Below are 21,506 nucleotides of genomic sequence, written 5' to 3'. Positions count from 1 at the left end.
TAAAAAGCTAGCTTCAATGAAAATAAGAGTCAACTAACTACCCAAGAATTACCACTAAATGTCAGACATCATGACTCTAGTATCCTAGGAACTCAAATCCCAAGCCAAGGTGTGAAAATCTACTCAAAACTCATAATTGGCATTTTCACAAACACCTTGTGTGCATAAAAGTAAAGCATGGAAAATTGCAAGAAAAACTAGAAAAATATAACCAACTATCAACAATATCAACAAGAAACAAGCAATCAAGCATAAAGAAAGCATAAGATATGAAATTCATTAATCAAAACTTCAAGAAACTCAAAATTGCAAATATGAACAAAGTAACTTGAACCATAGGAAAATAAAAGTAAAGACACTGTAAATTAAAGAAGAAATTGAGAGTACTTATAATTAAAGAAGCAAAATGCAAAATCAAAGCTTGCTATAAAATGCTACAATCCTAATTAAAAACCTTAAGAGAGCTCTCCCTAATATGCACTACTCCTACTCCTACTATGTGAAAAATGTACAAATAAAGTTCTAAGTCCTAATTTCCTTCATATGTGAGTGATATCCCTTGATATAGCACTTCAATTCAGCATCTAGCCTTCCAAAATTAGGCCAAAAGCCCTCAGAAATAGCACGGCATGTGTTTCATTAATGAAACCACGTGCAGGGTCCTGTGCGTATGCACAGAGGATTGTGCGCACGCACACATACAAATTCCGTGTGTGCTTTTCGTTATTTTCTTCATGTGTTCTCCCTTGTACATGCTTTCTTCTACCTTTGGCCATCCATTCTTGCCTCTATGTCCTGAAATCACTCAGAAAACATATCACGGCATCGAATGACACAAAAGTGGAATTAAAATCACTAATTTAGGCACAAAAACGCATGTTTTCACATTTAGGTCCAAATTAGGGAGATAACACAAAAGTATGCTATTTGAGTGTTTAAGTGTGAGTTTATGTGATGAAATCCCTTCAAATCAAGCCAAAATATATTGGAAAATATGGACTCATCAATTCTCCCACACTTAAACAATAGCATGTCCTCATGCTAAACCAAACAAGGAGAATAATCAAAGGGGTAATCAACTTATTGAATGCAACTATCTAAATGCATGCAAGTATGTATATACTATATCTATCTATCTATCTATCTATAGTTTTCTATTGAAATTGGTGAAAACAAAACAAGCAATCAAATTCCCAAGCAAGAGTATAAACATATAGGGCTTAAGCAAAGAAGTAATTCAATGCAATCAAAATCTAGAGAATTGATTCAACTCAAAAAAAGAAGCAACTTACAAGAATGCATGATAAGAAAGGTGGAGACATAGAAGTAAGTAATTGAACCCTCAATAGGTGTGTATACACTCTCAGCGCTCGGTGTTTAGGGTCAATTCACTCAAGTCTCCTCTAATCATGCTTTAAAGGGATTGCTTTTCATCTAACAATCAACAAGTATTTGATGCATGTATGAAAGTATCATGAGGTCTTTTAGAAGGTTGTAATGGGGTCGGGGTGAGGGTAGGATGAGTATATGGCTAAGTGGACTAAAGGATTGAATCTTTAATTAGCTCAAGTATCCAACTCAGCCTATATCAATCAACCCACAAAAAAATGCATTCTAACCACCCAATACTTCTTTTCACACACATTCATGCCTTAGTTTCTATTCAAAACACATATGCATTTCTTATTCCAAATTTTTGTTTCTTTTGCTTTGGGATAACTTTTGTTCCATCTTATTACTATATTTTTTTTTCATTTCATTTTTTTTCTTTTCTATTTGTTTTTCTTTTTCTATGACAAATGCATATGGTTAAAGCAAATTGAAACATGAATGTTCACCCATTTTCCAAATTTTCAATGAATACCCAAAAAAAAAATACTTTTATGTCTCTACCAATGCTTCCCAAAATTCCCTCCACACTTAAATAACACACTCCTCAACCTAAGCTAATCAAGGATACAATTCAAGGTGAATCATGGTTTTTCGCTTAAGGTTGTATTGTGGTAATGTTAAAACAATGTGGGTAAATTAAGGCTCAAAAGGGGTTAACAAAGGTAGATGCAAGGGTAGGTCTATATGGGTTAGTGGGCTATGCAAAGATGGCCTCAATCATGCTCAATGCATTCAAACATCAATCATTGGAAATAAAGAATCAAGCAAAATCAAGATCACAATCATAGAAGAAGCATATCACACAAGAACAAAATAGTGGTTAAAATATGTAACCACTCATTAAGGCTCAACAACTCACAAGGTTGTTTTGTTCTATCACTCTTCTATGTTCCATAAAAATCATTCAAGCAAGTTTAAAAGCAATTTTTCAAATCAATTCAATAGAACGCCCTAAAAGCAAAATTCTTAAAAATCTTTGTTGTTTTTCACCAAGATTATTTCCTATATGTATGTATGATGTGATGGATGCAATTTCAAAAATTTTCTAGTTCTCTTCCTAATTTTCAACAATGCAAAAACTAACATGAACAATTAGGACAAGATTGAACTAGGTACTATACTATTCACATCATCCAATCACAACTTCTATCTATATAATATATACCATGCAAAAGATGCAAAATGCAATAGATATAAACTATGAATAGTCTAAGATATATGTACTAGAAGAAAATGCAATGCAACAATAAAAAACACTCCAAATATCTACAAGAAACATAATAAAAAGAAACAAAAAATAAATTACAAAGTGTTCGAAAAAGTAAGTTTACGCCCCAAAGATGGTGAATCCTCCCCCACACTTAAGCGTTGCATGTTCCTCCGTGCATGAACATGATCCGGGGAGGGGGGGAGGAATGTCTCTCAAGAGCTCCACCTTCGGTTGGCGGATGCGGGGGCTTGGGTTGTGTGGAATTGCCAAGTCCAAAGCATTCTTGGCATTTCCATCCTCGGTGTCCTCCTCCTCTCTCGGCTCCTTGCCTTTATGTATCATCCTTAAAAAGAATGAATAAAGTATAATTAGGAATCATAGGGCAAGTAGCACAAAAAGGTAAAGGAGGGAGCATCAATTAAATACAAGCAAACTTAAGCAACTACAACAAGAGTGAATTTAAATGTAGAAAATATTGGATATTGAAGGTGTGCAAGTGGAAGCTCAAGATTAATAAAAATTAGCACAACATACAATAACCAATTCACTAATGAAAAGAACATTACTTATTCATCCTCAAGAACAATGAAATAATCACATGTATAAGGTGTTTGTTACAAAAAGTGACAAGTCTTGATAAGAATCAAGTCAAGTCAACTCAAAAAAAAAAATACAAAGCATTAACAAGGAACAAATACCTTGTTATGTGATTATATTGACTGAATAACCATGATGAACAAGCAATTCCATTCAATTCACTAAATGCAATATGTACTTGTTAAAAAATACACCAAATAAGAGACAAAAAGTCAATATCTAAATCAATTTGATGCTAGTAACTCAAAACAATGATCAAGTAGATGATTGAAATTCCAATCCAAAACAACAAGCCAAAATTCAAGCATCTACAACCCATAAATTGGAAATTAGAACACTTGCAATTCAACAAATAAACAATTAAGCAAAACTCAAGTTAGATTATCAAAACTAAATAAAGAAGATTAAAATTAAGCAAGTAAATAAACAAAACAAAGAAGAGTAAAACAAGAAAATTAAAAACTTGAAGAATAGAAAAGAAAGGGATAGGTAACAGTGGCACTTGTGTTAGCCACTGCGAGGTCACGGTGACAGAGCTTCACCGGAGAAGAGAAGAAGGAATGAAGAAAAAGAAAGAAGGAAGAAGAAATAAAAGAAAGAAGAATGAGAAAAGAAGGTAAGAGATAGAGATAAGAGAAGGAATATGGAGAGAGATGAGAAGAAAAAGAGAGGGATGGTGGCAGTGGTGGTTCCGGCGCCGGTGCTGGTGGTCGGACGGCGACGGTGGTGGTCGTCGGAAGAAGGGTTGGGGTAGGGAGAAGAAGGAAGAAAGAAAGAAAGAAGAAAGGGGGTGAGGGGAGGCACAACAGGCACCCTTTCTCATTAACTCCCAGAACGCGTCCTGTGTGTACACACAAGAAAGTGTGCATACACACACCAGCAAAATTTGGGGGCATTCATACGCACAGGGCGTGCGAGTGCTGCTGGCAGAGAGGGTCTAAAGATGTGTGCGTGCGCACAGGACTGTGTGCACGCACAGAACACTTCTTTTTTTTTTTTGAAATTGAAAGGGTAGTATAGTGGTGAGTGTGCGTGCGCACAACCGATGTGCGTACGCACAGTAAGAAAAGAAGACAGGGTGCACACACACAAGTGGTGCGAGTGTTACGAGCAGACTGGGTATTTTGGAGTGTGCGCGCGCGCAGGTCTATGCGTGTGCACAGATACTGAAAAATAGGGGACGTGTGCGCGCGCACAAGTGCGTGCGTACGCACAGGACTCTGCTTCTGCAAAATTTTTATACCTCTAAGGCACCAAAGATGATATCCAAAACAAGTTTTTCAGCCCCAAAACATGCCAAAACTCCAAAAACACATTATTCTACTAAAATTATCTAACAAACATCAAAATGCAACCAAGCTATACTAAGCAACATAACCATTTATTTAAGAAATAAAAGCTAAAAGAGAGAAGGTTAGAAGGATATTACCATGGTGGGGTGTCTCCCACTTAGCACTTTGGTTTAAAGTCCTTAAGTTGGACTTTTTGAGGAGAATCTTGTTAGGGTGGCTTGTGTTTCCACTCCTCCTTGAATCTCCAACCAAGTTTGCTCTTGATTTGACCTCCGGGGTCCCAAATGAATTTCATCAAACTCTTGAGAGACTCCAAGCTAGCAACTAGGATCCATAAGTGTTGACTCTTGAAACCAATGCCCGGATCCCATACTCTAGTCTCTTGTTCATCTTCTTATTGATCTTCATTGTTGAACTTAGATGAACCTTGTCTTGAATCACCATTGACACACTTGTACACTCCCCGGAATCCACTAAATTGATTCTTGCACCATAGTTGAGCTCCAAATGCTAATTTGGCTTCCTTGATGAACTTTCTATTTTCTTGCCTATTAACATTCTTCTCTCCACCATTCACTACTCCAAGAAGGTTTTAAAGTTGACAATCCGTCTCTAAGATGGCATATTGATGTGGGCCTAAGAAGCATGTTGGAAAAAATTTCACCCACTCAATTGGCTCTTGCACAAATACCTTCATTTCTTGGTAGCAAAGATCTTCCTCAACCTCCGATAAACCTTCCTCATCATCACTCATGTCAAAAATTGGAGGTTGTGTGAAATCCACATCAACATCTCCTTCAAATTCAATCACGGGAGCTCTATCATCTTCTACTTGATTTTGCAATTCTTAAGCTTGATTCTTCACATTCAACCATTAGAGCTTTTTGATTGTGTCTTGAGCACAATGAAGCTAACCGGTCAAGAGTTTCTGACAAGGTAGACATGACTTGCTCTTGCTTCTTCCGGAACTCTTGTTGTTCTTGAATGAGCATTAAAAGTGCTTCTTGTGTGGCTTGATCCATATATGAAGATAAAATTTGAAGTGATGGAGGTTGACAAACAAACTCATGAGGGTAAGGATTTTGGTTTTGTATGTAGTAAGGTGGTGGTGTATAGAATTGGTAACTAGAAAGGTAAGTGTTTGGGTTCCATTGGGGTGCATTATGGTAATAGTGTGAAAAAGTCATAAAGAAAGATATAAACAAAACTTACTAGCAAAAACAAACAAACAACCAAAAAGTGCTATTTACACTATCAACATATTCACAACAACCTAAGATAAAACACCAATTGCATTCCCTGCCAACGGCGCCAAATTTGATATAGAGAGATTTATTGTCGGTTTAGAATAAAAAATCAATTCGTTAGTAGTATAGTCCAAACCAACAATGAATTCTCTTAATCAAATGTCAAATTCAAATTAAAATAACCAAGAGTAATTAAACCTCAGGTCGTTCTCCCTAGGATGCAATTGGAAGTGTTGCTCTTTCGGATGTGGAGGCAAAAAGGGGTTTTGTAATTAAGGAACGAAAGATTAAAAGAACTAAGCACTAAAAGAACTAAGAGATGATCAAAATTGTAATTAATGCAATTAAAGAGAAGATGAGATCAAAACTAGTAAAAATACTATAAATGCAATAATGAGCCTTGACATGGGAATGAGAGAATCCAAGGAATCCTATCATCGCCATAACTACAACTATGGTAATTATGATGAGTCAATCTAGCCTAGTTAACCCCTAACATCGAGGAGTAAGTCAAGCTAGCATAATTGACCTTAATCCATAAGTCCTAGCTAACTTACCAAACCAGTTGATAAAAAGCTAGCTTCAATGGAAACAAGAGTCAACTAACTACCCAAGAATTACCACTAAATGTCGGACATCATGACTCTAGTATCCTAGGAACTCAAATCCCAAGCCAAGGTGTGAAAATCTACTCAAAACTCATAATTGGAATTTTCACAAACACCTTGTGTGCATAAAAGTAAAACATGGAAACTTGCAAGGAAAAATAGAAAAATATAACCAACTATCAACAATATCAACAAGAGACAAGCAATCAAGCATAAAGAAAGCATAAGATATGAAATTCATTAATCAAAACTTCAAGAAACTCAAAATTGCAAATATGAACAAAGTAACTTGAACCATAGGAAAATAAAAGTAAAGACAATGTAAATTAAAGAAGAAATTGAGAGTACTTACAATTAAAGAAGGAAAATCCAAAATCAAAGCTTGCTATAAAATGCTACAATAAACCCTAATTAAAAACCCTAAGAGAGCTCTCCCTAATCTACACTACTCCTACTCTTACTATGTGAAAAATGTAAAAATAAAGTTCTAAGTCCTAATTGCCTTTATATGTGAGTGATATCTCTTGATATAGCACTTCAATTCAGCATCTAGCCTTCCAAAATTGGGCCAAAGCCCTCAGAAATCGCGCAGCACATGTTTCATTAATGAAACCACGTGCAGGGTCCTGTGCGTATGCACAGGTACTTGTGCGCACGCACACTTGTCTATGTGTACTTTTTCCTATTTTCTTTATGTGTTCTCCCTTGTACATGCTTTCTTCCACCTTTGGCCATCGATTTTTGCCTCTATGACCTGAAATCACTCACAAAACATATCACGGCATCGAATGGCACAAAAGTGGAATTAAATTCACTAATTTTGGCACAAAAACACATGTTTTCACATTTAGTCCAAATTAGAGAGATAACATAAAAGTATGCTATTTGAGTGCTTAAGTGTGAGTTTATGTGATGAAATCCCTTCAAATCAATCCAAAATATATCAGAATATATGGACTCATCAACTGTTTCTACTTCTCTTCAGTCCTTCTTGTGATTTAGGATGTCTTTCATGAATTTTGCATAGGAAGGTATTTGTTCAAGGGCTTCTACAAATGGGATCTTGATCTCCATACTCCTGAGGTAATTTGCAAACTTAGCAAATTACTTATCTTTCTCAGCATGACGGAGTTTTTGAGGATATGGCATCCTGGTCTTATACTCAGATATGTTGAGAGGTGCAGAGTGGTTATCTAGGTTACTAGAAGAGGGACCATCAGTTGGCTTAGAAGGGTTTTTCGTTGGGTTTGCACCTGTTTGACCTCTCCCTTTTGAGCGTTCAACGCCCAGGCTGGTCCCTTCCTGGCGTTGGATGCCATGCTTGCCCCCTTTTGGGCGTTGGACACCCTCTCTACCCCCTTCTGGACGTTAAATGCCCTCTCTGTCCCATTCTGGACGTTGAACACCCAAGGGTATGCCTTGGGTTATTGTTTTTTCACCTTCTGATAATTCCTCTCCTCCTTGCCTCTCTCGGTTGTGAGAGTGGCTATTTAGTGACCTTCTACTCCGTAATTGGATGGCTTGACACTCTTCTCTTATCTGTTTAGATAAGTGTTGTTCTGCTTGATTTAATTGTGCCTCTATATTCTTGTTAGAGGCACGAGTCTCTTGTAGCACTTCCTGCAGGCTTAAAAATTATTGTGTAGGGGAGTGTAGTTGTTGGGTTAGTGATTCACCCTGTTTTGGAGGGTATGAGTCAGTGTATGCTGCTCTGACCTCTATATACATTACTGTTTCACCAGATGAGTATAGGTGTTGGTTGATGGTAACTGTCTCAATAAGCTCTTGAGCTTCCTCAATAGTCTTTCTCATGTGGATTGAATCACCTGCCAAATGATCTAAAGATATTTTAGCTATATCTGTGAGTTCGTAATTGAAGATGTCTAGCTTGACCCATTCAGAAAACATTTCCAAAGAATACTTCCGTAGCATCATTTTGTACCATCCCCAAGCATTATAAAAGAGACTCACTCTTTTCTGGCCTGAAACCTTGGAGGTCCAGTCTTAGCTAGGTTAACTTCTTTGGGAAAAAGTATTGGCTCAGAAATTTATCCACCAGCTTATTCCAGGTGTTCAAGCTTGATCTAGGTTGAGTATCCAACCACCTTATAGCCTGACCTTGTATAGCAAACGGGAAGAGCAGTAGCCGGTAGACATCCTGGTCTACTCCTTCAGAATGCACAGTGTCAGAAATCCGTAGGAAGTCTGCAAGGAATTCTGTGGGCTCTTCTTGTGGGAGTCCCTGGAATTGACAGTTCTGCTACACTAGAGTGATGAGCTATGGATTGAGCTCAAAGTTTGTTGCTCTAATAGTGGGTATACTGTATACAGATGCTTTTTTCATAGAATTCAGGAGTGGGGGCTGTATATGATCCTAGAGTTCTTCTTGGTTGTTTATTCTCAAATGGATTCATATTTAAATTTTCCAATGAGATGTTTCACAGAATTGTGCAATAGATTAAAGTAATAATAATAAGGATGGAAAATTTATTAAAATAGAAATATAAGAGTTGATTCAAGAAATTCGAAAAAAAAGAAAACAACTGATTGGACACCAAAATTAAAATTTTCAAAATTAGAAACACGATTTTTTTTCAAAAATAGAGAGAGAAAAACACCCATAGAAGCAAACTTAGAGATTTTGAAATTAAACAAAGAGAGATAGCAAGAATAATTCGAACAATAAGGAAGAAATTAAGAACAGATTTCAAGAGTTTCAAAAGAAAAATCAACAAAGATTAGAAGGACACCAAACTTAAAATTCAACAAGAACTCAAATAAAAGAAAAAGATGAAAAATTTTGAAGAATTTTTAGAAAGTCGATAAGAAACACGATTAAAAAAATTAGTAAAGACAAATAAAAAATACCTGATCTAAGGAGTAGAATAAACGGTAGTTCGTCAATCTCTAACAATCCCCGGCATCGGCGCTAAAAACTTGGTGCGAAAAATTGAATTTCCCACAACTGAACCAGTAAGTGCACCGGGTCGTCCAAGTAATACCTGAGGTGAGTGAGGGTCGAATCCCACGAGGATTGCTGGATTGAGCAAGCTGTGGTTATCCTGCAGATCTTAGTCAGGTGAATAGAAAGGTAAGTTTGATTGTGTAGGCGCATAAGCAACAATAACAAAAGCAGTAAATGGATACGGTAGGCTCAGTGATGAGACGTCAGTTAAGGCTTCAGAGGTGCTTCTTCTTCTGAATTAACACGTCGTACTCTCTACCTCAACAATGACTGATTCCATCAATGGCAAGGCTGTAAGTGATTAAGCCATGGGTCGTGGTCATTAATCTCCTCAGGTCTAGACCGAACATCCAAATGGACTAGATCAATCGAAGAGAGGGTGAAGCGCGTGCCAGTCAATCTCTCTACTGATCCTACTCAAAATGCCATAGACAAGGTCGAATTTTTCGGATCAAAGATTGCTGCTCTTATGGTTCTAGCCCTTAGAGCCACAGGAACCTCAATTGCGCCTGACTAACGGGGTTATATGTCACATATATACCAATTAATCCAGATAATTCTGTTGGAAATTGTGATGCAACCTCAAGTTGTAGCTCAATACTATCTGGGTCAGGACTCGTAAGAACTCATGTAGAATCGAGATTCATAAGGATGAAGAATGAAAATGCATCATAGAATAGAATCACACATTGATGGAAATGGAAAAGTACTTGTACTAATTCATAGGAATCAGCATAGCTCCTAACCTTAACCTAGGAGGTTTAGTTGCTCATACTATACAGAGAAATAATTGAAATATTCGAAAGTGGTAAAGGATGGCTCTAAACAATGGTGATCCCTTTTCTATTTATCCTAACCTAAACCTAAAGAGACATTAATAGTAATTAGAAAATTACAAAATTGAAATAAACTAAGCTAAAGGTGCGAAAATCCACTTCTGGGCCCACTTGGTGAATATTTGAGTAGAGCTTGGTGTCCAACTTAAAGAAGTGGATGTTGCACGCCCACTAGGGGGTAGGATTGCTGCTTCTTTGCTCCCTTTGTGGCGTTGAACGCTAGGTTTGGGCGTTCAACGCCAGCCTTGGTCCTCTTGGGGGCGTTGAAAGCCCATAGGGGATAGTTTGGGCGTTCAACTCCCATTTTGGACTGTCCAATCTGAAGAAAAGTATAAACCATTATATATTGCTGGAAAGCCCTGAAAGTTAGCTTTCTAACGCCATTAAGATTATGTTATGTAAACCTTTGTAGCTTAAGAAAGGCTTTGAATGCATGGAGGTCAGAATCTGATAGCATCTGCTTTACTTTCCTTGCCTCTGAATCAGACTTTACCAGAACTTCACCAGATTCACCCAAAATTCACCTAAAATCATAGCAAAACATAAAAGATCAAAGTAATATCCAAAGAAGTGAATTTTTCATTAAAACCTACTAAAACTCAACAAAACATACTGAAAATACTAAGAAATTGATGCCAAAAAGCATATAAAATATCCACTCATCAGAAATAAATCACCTTTAACTTCTGACTTAGCTTAAAATGGTTTGATTTTAGTGATTAGACCTTTGTCCTTTTTTATTAAGCTTTTTCTTCCTTTCTTCTCTAGTGAAATGAGCAAGATGAAGAATGAAGCTTTCTCTCTCTTTTCTTCTGTGTCTGACCGAAGCAATAAGTGAACGTTGGCTTTAGAGTGTATCAGCTTGGCGGGATTAACTTGGGGCTTGGATTTGCTTTCCTTACCTCCCAGCCCGTTTGATTTCTTTGCTCAATTACTTTAGGCTTTTCTGGCTAGAGATTCACCAATAATATCGTTTTTGTTTTCTTCCAAATGGGCTGCGGCTTCTTTGATTTTTGGCCTGCATCACTTAACCAAATACAATCAAAACTAATTGGGTGTTTAACCCAACGAAATAATATTTGTCATCATCAAATTAAATTAGTTATACACATAACTCAACAATCCCCCCTTAATGGTAAACATAATTGTGACATTGATTAAAGGAGTTGAATTTTAATAACGTTAAGGTACTTCCCTCTAAGTGATGTCCCTTGCTTTTAAGTTGCTCCCCCTGGATTTGTGCTCTTCTCTTCTTTCCTGTTTACATATTCTCATAGAGAACACAATGATATACTACATACTATATGTTGTCCATGGATGAAGCAATCCTTAAGATTTTCAAACAATTTAACATATCAACTTAACTGAGGGATTGTACACATACAGCAACTAAAATCCAGCCCAATACTAAACAAAACATGGCAAAAATTGAACAAAATAGAGTAGCACCATCAAGAAGATCAAATGCAAAGTAGAGTAAAACAGAGATTTATGCAACAGATACATACCATATGCACAACATATGCAATTTGCTACTATTACTACTATAACATATGCAATCTGCTACTATTACTACTACTACTACTACTACTACTACTACTCTCCCTTTTGTTATCAAGGGAGGAAATCTAATCAAATGCAAATCTGAAACTTAAAACCTGCAACAAACTATTAATGGAAAGTTCAAACATCTAAATAACTGAAATTAAAAGCAATAGTTGTTAAACGGTTTACAGTCATCCGAGACATAATAAAAGAAAGTCCAAAAGTAAAAAACAAGAGTTTTTATGAGACAACAGTAAACAGAAGACTGCAGCATCATGAGATTATTTCAGGTATCCGAACCATCCTCTTCAGAAGCAGCATCTTTTTCACGATCTGTGGCAGGATTGTCATCTTCTTGGAGGTTATCAATGAATTTCAAGAAGACTGCCACTCTATCTCTGGATTTCCTGAGGAAGTTTTCATGCTTGGTGGCAAGTTTCCTCTTCTCTTTACTCATAGTAATTAGATGGTTTAACTAAGAGACAAACTCTTGCACCAACATCAGTGTATTTCAGATAATCATTGATGGTTTCATTATTCAGAACTATGTCATAGCCTTTTACATAAGAATGAACAGTGCCCTCATGATAAGTCATATTTGCATAAAACTTCTTGACTAAAATAGGGTAAACTGGCTTTTTGATTTTAAAAATATGGTTCCAGTCAAGAAATTCAAAATTTTCAGCAAAAGCGAAACCTTTCTTTTTCAGATTTAGTAAATCAACTAAAAAGGTAGGACATAAGGTATGGTGAGCAATGACACATTCATAGAAATCATTATTCATGGCAGATCGAAAACGGTGAGGATTGTAGTTTGAGTGGGAGGTCATGAAGTGTGATTTGTGCGCAAAAGGGTCACTGGAAGGCTCTTTAACAGATTTGAGAGGGATTCGAGTATTAACTCTTTGAGGATAAGAGGGAGCAGACCTAGGCTTAGTGATAAACCCCATTTTTAGGGTTTATCTTGTATTGAATTTAGAGTATTTTGATGACCTTTTCTCGCATTTAACCTATGAATTAGCATGGTTTTGTTATCTCTCCCGTATTTGTGCTTAGGTGTAAAAACATGCTTTTTAGGCCTTATTTTGATGAATTTTGATTTCTCCTTGATTCCATAAGAGGCCTTGATGTGTTTGCTAGTAATTCCAGGATTGAAATAGGCCAGGCATGGATCAAAGGAAGCAAGGAAGGAAGCATGCAAGTGGAGAGAAGCACAAAAAGCCAAAGAATTGATTACGGCCAAGCACGCGCACGCGCACAAGGCGCTCGCGCGCACATTGCGGAATCAGCCAGGGATGCGCACGCATACCGTGCACGCACGCGTCGATGTCTGCACATGGCTTCATTAAGGCAACACGTGCCTGGCGATTTTGAGGGGTTTCTGAACCCATTTTTGGCGCCAATTGCTGATAGAAAGGAATAGAAGGGATCAAGGCCTAAAGGGGAGACATAACAATTGGAGAAGAAGGAAGTGATAGCTTTAGTTTTAAGTAGTTTTAGAGAGAGAAGCTCTCACTTCTCTCTAGGATTAGGATTAGGTTTAGGTTAATATCTCTTCTTAGATCTAGGTTTAATTCATGCCTTAATTCAATTCTCCTTTGCCAATTCTTAATCTTCTCCTCTTCCTCTCCCTAGTTATGTACTTTAATTCTTGTAATTCTTCACTTTGTTTGGGATAGATTGTTGTTTCTTTTATTCCCTTTTAATAATGCAATTTGAGGTAATTCATGATAATTGTGATTTCCTTGATTGTTGTTGTTAAATCTTTACATTCAATTGTAGTTAGAATTCACTCTTGTTGTGATTGACTATACTTTTCTTTTGTGCCTTCCAAGTGTTTGATTAAATGCTTGGTTGGATTTTTGTATAGATTTTGTTCCTCTTGGCCTAGGTAGAGTGATTAGTGACTCTTGAGTTATCTAATTCCTTTGTTGATTGATAATTAGAGATTGCTAATTGATTTGAATGCCTCTAAAGCTAGTCTCTCATTTAGGAGTTAATTAGGACTTGAGGAATCAAATTGATTCATCCACTTGACTTTCCTCCATGGTTAGAGGTTAACTAAGTGGGAGCAATGAACAATTCTCATCACAATTGAGAAGGATAACTAGGATAGGATTTCTAGTTCTCATATCTTGCCAAGAGCTTTTATAGTAGTTAGTTTATTTTCATTGCCATTTACTTTTCATGCTTCTTATCCAAAACCCCAAAATAACTCATAACCAATAACAAGACACTTTATTGTAATTCCTAGGGAGAACGATCCAAGGTTTGAATACTTCGGTTTATAAATTTTAGGGGTTTGTTTTAGTGACAAACAACTTTTTGTATGAAAGGATTAGTGATTGGTTTAGAAACTATACTTGCAACGAGGTTTCATTTGTAAAATTCTAAACCGTCGAAAATCCAATCATCAAAATGGCGCCGTTGCCGGGGAGTTGCAATGGTGTTGTGTTATTGGTTATTGTATATATGTGAATAGTGTGAATATCTTGTTTTTTTTCTTTATTTGCTAGTTTTTGTTAGTTTTATTTTGCTTTTCCACTATGAATTCTCACCTTGGCTATGAGTTTGGTTCTAATTGTGTTGTAGGAAATGTGAACTTCAATGATGACACTCATTGTGGATGGAACCAACAAAGATGGGAGGAGCCTCAAGGAATTGATCACTCCTATTGGCAACAACCTCCGGATACTTATAGGTATAATTACCATCCTAATACATGTCAATTCAATGGCTATGGTGACCCCTTTTGTGATAATCAACCACCATATGCCTATGAACCTTATCCTCAACATGATGCTCAACCATACTCACAAGCCTCTTGATGTTGCATAAACTTGTTATGCTACGATTTAGGAAATTGCACGATCGGCAAAATTCCTTCCGGCAAGTGCACCGGTTATCGTCAAGTAAAAACTCACAATAGAGTGAGGTCGAATCCCACAAGGATTAGTTGAATGAGCAATTCGGATTAGAAGTGTGTCTAGTTGAGCGGAATCAAGAATTAGATGAGAATTGCGGAATATAAAATTGGCGGGAAACGTAAATGGCAAGAAATTGAAATGGCGGAATCTTAAATTGCATGAATTAAAGAGCAGAAGCTAAATTGCTGAAATTAAAAGGGAATGGGGGTGATTGCATGAATTGAGTTGCAGAATGTAAAGAGAAAGTGGAAATCAGAGATGGGGAATTCATTGGGTTATAGGAGATATTGAGATCTCCGAATCAAAACATGTTTATCTCTTCCTCAACCAATGTGTTCATTGAATTTTGCTTGGCAATCTTATATGATTGGATCCCAATCCCTTGGCTCACCAATTCTCTCTAAAAACAAACAAATTCCCAATCCCTTGGTTTAAATGTTCATAAGAAGAGATGATGCTTGATCACTGATTATACCACACAGTTTCATGAACCACAATTTGGTAGGATTACATGTCACAATATCCATCCAAACCCCAATCCAATTCACTGTGAGAAAGCTTCTCTAGCATGAATCCTCCATTCCTTTCCCAAGGTTCCGAAGGATTCCAATTATGAGTAGTTTCTTTCCCAAGACAACTACCCAATGGAATTAGATCGAGAAGCTTTCTAACAAAATTCAAGAGAAAAGATTGAAGAAGAAGATAAACTATTATTGATTCATTGAATTACAATAGAGCTCCCTAACCCAATGAAAGGGGGTTTAGTGAGTCATAGCTCTGAATTCAATTACAAAGGTATGAAAACTAGCAAAATGAAAAGGTAAAAGTCCTTCCTAACTTAAATTCTATCCTATTTATACACTTTCTATATTGAGCTTCTGTTGTGTTTCTTGGGCTTTGAGGCCTCTCCCTGCTTTCCTTTTGCTTTGGGTTTATGATCCATAATCTTGATGAGGCTGCTGATCCACATTCTGTAACATTCATTGAGCCAACTTAGTGATAATCAAGTAATGACATATGACTCAACAAATTGAAATTCCAGACTCATCAATCCTTCAGGCCCAATCCCATAAACCATGATATTCAATTGGGTTTCATACCAGAGTAAGTTTAAGTTAATGTTTGTGCTAAAAAGCTAACTTAAACTGCAATATTTTTGGCCCAGAAACCTTTTCCAATAGTGGCGTTTAAGTTGCAGTTTAAGCTTAAACTGCAGCTTAAACGCCAGACACTTCCAGTGATGCCTTTTGTGGAAGCACGTTTAAGCTTCAGTTTAAGGTTAAACTGAAGCTTAAACGTGGAAATGGAAGAAGGCAGCCCTGGAGGGTAAAGTAGTCGAACACGTTTAAGCTTCAGTTTAAGGTTAAACTGAAGCTTAAACGTGGAGATAGGAAAGGCAGCCCTGGAGGTCGAACACGTTTAAGCTCCAGTTTAAGGTTAAACTGGAGCTTAAACGTGGGAATAGAGAAAGCCATCCTGGAGGTCGAACACGTTTAAGCTCCAGTTTAAGGTTAAACTGGAGCTTAAACGTGGAAGCGGAGAAAGGTAGCCCTGGAGGTCGAACACGTTTAAGCTCCAGTTTAAGGTTAAACTGGAGCTTAAACGTGGAAATGGAGAAAGCAACCCTGGAGGAGAAAACTTGGTCGAACACGTTTAAGCTCCAGTTTAAGGTTAAACTGGAGCTTAAACGTGGAATTGGCTCCCTGGTGCATTTCCCATTTCTGGCGTTTAACTTCCAGTTTAAGGTTAAACTGGAGGTTAAACGCCACTTTCACCCTTTCCTCAGCTTTCATGATTTTGGTAGTTTAAGTTCCAGTTTAAGCTTAAACTAGAACTTAAACTCCACATGTGATATTCAAGCTTCCTTTATTGATTTTGTTGCTTCCTTGCCTAGCCTCTTCTTCCCTGAAATCATCCAAACAATTGCATCAAAGTCTTGCAAAATTTCATGAGAAATCTTCCATTCATAGCATTCAAGTAATATAACTAAAAACTCATGGAATTTGCATCAAAATCATACTGTTTGGATGGTTCATTGCTTTGTTATTCATTTAACCATTCTTGGTTACTTTAAGCTCAAGAAAATGCATAAAACAACTAAAACTAACAGAAAAATGCTAGTGAAACTCGCCTAAGATGCCTTGGCATCACAACACCAAACTTAATACTTGCTTGTCCCTAAGCAAGTCCTGAGTTATTTGAGAAGAAAGTATGAAACAGAAAGCAATTACATTGGCTATATTAGTAAGCACTTGAAGTTCATCAGAAGGGTTTTATGCAGAAAGTTGCAGCATCACTTTTTCATTCTTATCAGGTAAGATTATCACTTTTTCATTGCATTCATCAAACACTGCTATGGCCTCTTGTTATTCTTATGTCCTTGGCACTTTTCTCTTCTTTGTTTTTCTTTTCTTTTTCTTTGAGCTCCTTTGCTCCTTGTTTGCTTAGTGTCATGTGTTGCACACGCCTTTGGCATTTTCTTTTTCTTATCAGTGCACTACACATATCCACTGCAGGCATTTTAGTTCACATTTCTTCGTGAGACATTGGTGCCCAGCACCTCTTTGTGTGACTAAATGTTTTGTATTTAGGTTGCTCTTGATAATGGACTTTTGGTTGATAATCCCGGGTTAGTTAACCCAAGTTACCAAGTGTTGAAACACTCCTCAGAACCTATTCATCCAAGCATATCCTTAATACATAAACACCACAGGCATTTGTCTCAGAAGTTCAAACCATTGGTGCCTAGCTTATTTTCTCAATTTTTTTGCTTTTTGGTTGCCCTTTTTCAGTGGCTTTTTCTTCTTCTTTTTCTTTCTTTTTCATGGCCAAAGACATTTATTCATCAAGATCCATAGACAGTTTTCAATTTCTACACAAAAAATGATAATTCTACACTCTATTTCCAGTGATCTGACTAAACAATCAAGCATGCATACCACCACTTAATTCTACTTGATTTGTCACTAATTGAGCCAAGTTACTTTTGTTCAAACTTTTCTTTTAATTTTTGGAAACAGAACAAGCATGGCAAGCATTTGTTTAAGAAGGTGAAGTTATATCCAAACATCTAGGCATTCACTTTATTCAAAGCAATAAACAGACAAACATACTAGAACGTTCACATTCCAGAAAGATTCAACAATTACAGTTTAAACCAGAACAAGCATGCTTTTGTTTGCCCTTTTTAAAGAATTGTCAAGGAACAACACCACCTTGTGAAATTTCTTGTTTTCTCTTTGTTGCCATGAAACAATTTGATTTCTCCTTCTTCTCCTAGTTGTTGCTTCATGTTCTTTCTAAGATCCTTGTTTCCTTTCCTGCAAAGAGTGATGAAGTTGCTTGCTTCTCAAGCACTTGAGTGGTTAGCTCAACTATGTATGGGCAAGTGTCTGAGTCTTAAGTTGGTGTGTGAACACCAAACTTAGTCTCCTACTTACTTCTCTGTTCTTTGAATCCTTGAGTTCTCCTTGGAATGAAGTTGCTGCTAAGGATTTTAAGCATTTCTGTGATTGCTTAGAATGGTTGTTCCTTTCATATAATTCAAAGGTTGTTGTGTTCAGTTGATCTTTATGGTGGAACACCAAACTTAGAGTCACACATTCCCCTTTGAATTATTGATCCACGAATTCATTGTTTGGTGTGAAACACCAAACTTAATTCTTTGCAATGCACAGAAACTACTTCACCCTTTTTATTGAAACAAATAAAAGAAACAGTAAAGGGGTATTACCTCAGGTTGGGTTGCCTCCCAACAAGCGCTTCTTTAACGTCACTAGCTTGACGGTTGTCCCTTGTTAGGGTGGATTGTAGTGCTTGATGTCTTCTCCTCTCACTATGAAAACGTCCCCATTTGATTCCTTCATGACTTCTAAATGTTCCATAGAAAGAACTTTCCTGATTGTGAACACTTGAGGGAGCTGGGAAGGAATGGTTTTGAGGCCAGGTGGAATTGGCAGATAATGACTTGATATCACTTTATCTCCCGGAGAGAAACCTTCAATGGGAATTTTCTTGTTTCTCCACCCTCTTGGCAATTTCTTTACAATTCTTCCCTTTCTCTTGAGGATTTCTTCATTGACCCTTATGCCAGGAGGATCCTTCTGATCTGTTTCTATTGATTCTTGTGGCTTTAACTCTTGCAATTCTTGTTTGCCTTCCAAGGACCGTTTCAGAGTTTCAGCTGCTGGATTACTTTCCTCCAAACACAGATGACTACTATCATCCTTAGGCTTTTCAGGTTCTGGTTCAGGCTCAGATGCAGGTTTGAAAACTTTGAAAATGAGCTGTTCATCATGTATTCTCAGAATTAGCTCTCCTTGTTCTACATCTATGAGCGCTCTAGTAGTGGCTAGAAATGGCCTGCCAGAATGATAGGGTGTAAGTAGCTTTCCTCCATGTCCAAAATGACAAAGTCTGTGGGGAAGTAATAATCTCCCACTTTCACCAGCACATTCTCAACTACCCCTTCAGCTTGCTTCTGAGTTTTGTCAGCCAGTTGTATGATTACATCAGTGGATCTCACCTCATTCAGTTGTAGCCTCTTCATAAGAGTTAGAGGCATCACATTTATGCTAGCTCCTAGATCACAGAATCCTCTGTCAATTTTTGTTTCCCCTATGATGCAGGGTATATGAAAACTTCCTGGGTCTGTTTTCTTAGAGACTATGTCCTTCTTGATGAGGGCACTGCATTCTTTGTTCATTATTACAGTTTGTCCTCCCTTCAAAACTCTTTTCTTGCTCAGCAATTCCTTTAAATACTTGATATGTGTAGGCATCTGCTGGAGGATCTCAAGGAAGGGAATATTGATATGGAGAGACTTAAATGTCTCTAAAAACCTTGAATAGGTTTTCCCTTTTTCACCTCCTCCTAACCTCTGAGGAAATGGTGCTTTTGGTTGGTATATTTCCAGCATGCCTGTTTGCAGTTCCTTGGCTTGTTCAGTTTCACCTTCCTGCTTAGCTTCTTCCACACCTTCCTTCAAGATTTCTGGCTCCTGCTCTGAGGGTCTGATTCCTTCTTCTTCTGAGACTTCCTTCAATGTGGTGATGGCCTTGCATTCTTCCCATCTCACTCTCTTTTGTTCCCCTTTTGGATTCTTTTCTGTGTCACTAGGGAACACTGCAGTTGACTTGGGGGCCTGTTGAGATAGCTCTCCTACTTGAGACTCCATCCTCTTGAGTTTTTCACCATGGTTCCTTAAGGTAGATCTCACATCATCCCTAAAGTTTTTCAACTCACTTATGTCCTGACTCATGTTTGCAAGCACTCCTTCTATCCTGTTTAATTGATCTTGAAATTGTTGGTTCGGATTAGGTTGGGTAGGTTGATTATTTTGGCCATGATATGATGGTTGGGAGTAAGTGTTTTGTGTGGCTTGGTATGATCTTTGGTTGGAGTTTTGGTATGTGGAATTGTTATGTTGGTTGTGGTTGTAAGGTTTGTGGTTTTGTGGTTGGTTTGTTGGTTCCCCCACCAAAGTTTGGGTGGTTTTTCCATCCTGGATTGTAAGTGTTGGAATGTGGATCATATGATTGCCTTTGTTGATTTCCTACATAATTGGCCTCTTCCCAATCACCTCCTTCAGTGCTTGCTTCCTCTTGATCTTGTGTGTGTATTGCAGCCACTTGCTTTGTTTCTAATTTCCTGGTGAGCTCTGCTAGTTGCTTGGCAAACACCTTGTTTTGGGCTAAAATTGTATCAACATGGTTCAGCTCCATGACTCCTTTAGTGTTGTGTCTCTCTGAAGCATAGTAGTACTCATTCTCAGCCACTGTCTCAATCACTTCAATGGCTTCTTCCACAGTCTTTTTCCTGTTCAATGAACCTCCTGATGAATGGTCTACAGCCTTCCTTGATTCGTAAGAAAGTCCATCATAGAAAATGTGCAATTGCACCCAGTCATGGAACATGTCTGGTGCAATTGCACCTCAGATCGAAGCCTATTGACCTTTTGTGGGGGGTAGAAACGTGCCAGAAACTTGCTTTCCACCTCGTCCCATGTTGTTAGCTCCCCCTTGGGAATGATTCCAGCCACTTAGCTGCCTTGTCCCTAAGTGAAAATGGGAACAAAGCAGTTTATAGGCATCTTCCTGGACTCCATTGGACTTCACAGTGTCGCAAATTCTCAGGAATTTTGTGAGATGTTGGTTTGGATCTTCATTAGCACTCCCACCAAATGAACAATGATTCTCCACAGTGATATTAGCTGTGGTTTGAGTTCAAAATTGTTGGCCTGAATGGTTGGTTTCTGAATGCTGCTACCACAATTCCCAGAGGTTGGGTTTATGTATGAACTAAGAACCCTCCTCTCGGGAATGGCATTGTTTCCATCAGCTCTCTCATGGTTGTGAACTTCTCTATCCATGTTGAGATCTAGAGCTTCCTCAAAATTGTCCTCAGATTCTCCTTCAGATTCCTCTTCTCTCAGTACTCTCTTCCCTCTTGCTTCCCTTCTAAGTCTATGAAGGGTCCTCTCTGGTTCAGTATATGGAGGGTTGATGTCTCTTCTCTCCTACCTGTCATACAAGAACACAGACAGGCAACAAACAAGTGAAATACTCTTGGTTAATGGAAGAGTATGTTAGAGTAGTTGAGGAATTAATTCAAATAGTTAGTGAGTCAGTGAGTTAGTTGCTTGAATTTAAAGGCAAAAGAAAAAACAGTAACAGAGTGCAGAAATTAAAATTCAAAAGTAACTTGAATGAATTAACAAACAAAAAAATGCTCATCTAGTTAACTTCCAATTGAGAATTGTCAATCGAAACCAATCCCCGGCAACGGCGCCATAAACTATGATAACTGATCTACGATTTAGGAAATTGCACGATCGGCAAAAATTCCTTCCGGAAAGTGCACCGGTTATCGTCAAGTAAAACTCACAA

At 37.6% G+C, this 21,506-nt stretch overlaps 1 protein-coding gene across 1 annotated transcript in view; it reads right to left on the bottom strand.

Moving 5' to 3' along the window:
• The window catches only part of LOC112770171 (uncharacterized), an 82,709-nt gene that overhangs the window by 41,216 nt on the left and 19,987 nt on the right, over positions 1 to 21,506 (bottom strand). The gene's annotated exons all lie outside the window — the stretch shown is intronic.

The sequence above is a fragment of the Arachis hypogaea genome, chromosome 18, assembly GCF_003086295.3.
Source record: "Arachis hypogaea cultivar Tifrunner chromosome 18, arahy.Tifrunner.gnm2.J5K5, whole genome shotgun sequence".
Taxonomy (NCBI): domain Eukaryota; kingdom Viridiplantae; phylum Streptophyta; class Magnoliopsida; order Fabales; family Fabaceae; genus Arachis; species Arachis hypogaea.
Note: the sequence above shows the minus strand (reverse complement) of the source record. Positions and strands in the feature narration are given on the sequence as shown.